Below are 2316 nucleotides of genomic sequence, written 5' to 3' on the forward strand. Positions count from 1 at the left end.
TCGGCGGTTGGCATCCAACGTTATGGTGCATTACCGCCACCTACTCTACTCGAGTGTGAGCCGTTGCTCAAAAAATATAAAGTACTTGAGACTATATCTAATGAAGTTCCACCCAATATACTCTTTAAACTAATTTCCTGTATCCCTTTCTCCCTCATACTAGAGCTTAAGCCTCTCTCTATCCCTCTGATCCTAACCACACTGTAGCAATACATGCTCCACGGTCTCTGTTTCCTGGCAATAATCACACTTTCCCGTTGGATGCCTTCATATCACATTTAAAGTCTTATTCAACTGGCTGTGTCCCACCCGTAATCTTTTAAAACTAGCCTCCTCTCTTCTGTCCCTTCCTGCCGTCCTCCCATCCCCGACTTTCCCCCGAACTTGAAATAAATGCCTGCCCTTAGTATCTCTATTCCACTGCTCCTGCCATCTCGCCACCATTACTGTCCATATCAGGCTTTTTGCCTCTGCTTTGCTTACTGAAACTACAACATCCCTACTACTAAGTGCTTGTTTAGCCAGTACATCCAACTGTCTCATTCCCCTCCAGCCCCACATGGTCTGGGACCCAAGTAAATCTTATCTGTATACCCATCTGTCTAATCCTGCAATGGATTTGTAGTACCTCATAAAGTAGGCGTTGTTTGCTACCTGAGCTAAAGGACTGCAGACTCATCAACACTGCACATGAATCAGAGCAAATAACTACTCTGGTTGGCTTGACTTCCTCTACCCACTGCAAGGCTGGGGGTGGCAGGGTAGCCTAGTGGTTAGATTGTTGGACTAGTAACTGAAAGGTTGCAAGTTCAAATCCCCAAGCTGTCCCTGAACAGGCAGTTAAGCCACTGTTCCTAGGCCATCATTGAAAATAAGAATTTGTTCTTAACTGACTTGCCTAGTTAAATAAAGGCCATCAGCTCCGCCGTATATACAGCAAGATTATCTGTAAATGTTTCCTGAGTGCCACCCCACATTCCTGCACTATCTGTGTAAATGGCCACAAAATCCTAATACACAGTATCCAGCTGTCTCTTAAACAAATCAGATGGATCAACACCATCCCTATCTTTCCGTAGTCTCTCCAACACTTCTAGATCAACTACTGGAGGCAGGAGTAGCCATGGTGGATTTATAGGAATAGCTACCGTTGGACTGAACTCCCTTCCATATATCTCCTTCACCTTGGTATTACCCACTGACCCAAAGCTTGTGTTCTGTCCTCACTCATGTTCCCAGCATGCCTGTAAAATCCCTTTTGCAGGATGAGATGTTCCTGTAGGTTGACCCAATAATTAATTCCCAGATGCTGTCTCCTAATCTGCAATGGCATATCCCACCTGTAGCGAAGCCACTGGGGAGGTCAAAAACACCCCACTACATATTCTGAGTTCTTGCCCCTGTATGACATCTAGCCTTTAAACGAGGTCCATATGCTATACTGCCATAGTCTATTACAGATCGAATCAATGCAACATACATGGTCCTCAGTGAGGAACACCCAGCCCCCCACTCCTTCCCCATCAGACAGCATATCACGTTTAGCACCTTTTACACTTTCCCACCACTCTTTCAATGTGTTCTGCCCAGGTCTAGTGTCAAAGTATACCCCAAGGAACCTGAATTACCCCACCCTCTCAAAGTTTCTTCCATATAACCTCAAGTATACCACATCTTCCTCCTGGTAAAGAACACTGTCTGAGTTTTCTCTACAGAGAACCTGAATCCACACATTAATGCCCACCGCTCTACCTCATCAATTGCTTCCTGTAACTTCATGACTATGAATTTCACATTTCTTCTCCTCTTCCATAAGGGTCCCATCATCTGTAAATAATGACCTCCCAATATCAGTCTGTCCCTGAGTAAACATCATTGATCAAAATTGAGAACAGAGTGACGCTCCCCTGCGGTGTACCGTTATCCACCAGGTAGGTCTGATAGTCTTCCCCACCCTCACCTGGATAGACCTTCCAAACAGGAAATCCTTTATCCAGTTGTAAATTCTTCCTCCTACCACCCATAACATCAAGCTTGGTTAACAACCCCTCTTTCCACATCATATCATATGCCTTCTACACATAAAAAAGACCAGTGGTGGAAAAAGGACCCAATTGTCATACTTGAGTAAAAGCAAAGACACAATAATAGAAAATTACTTAAGTAAAAGTCTAAAATTATTTGGTTTTAAATATACTTAAGTATCAAAAGTAAATGTCAAATTCATCATATTAAGCAAACCAGACGGCATGATTTTCTTGTTTTTTATTTATTTACAGATAGCCAGGGGCACACTCCAACCCTCATCATTTAAAA

Source organism: Oncorhynchus mykiss, chromosome 1 (genome assembly GCF_013265735.2).
Source record: "Oncorhynchus mykiss isolate Arlee chromosome 1, USDA_OmykA_1.1, whole genome shotgun sequence".
Taxonomy (NCBI): domain Eukaryota; kingdom Metazoa; phylum Chordata; class Actinopteri; order Salmoniformes; family Salmonidae; genus Oncorhynchus; species Oncorhynchus mykiss.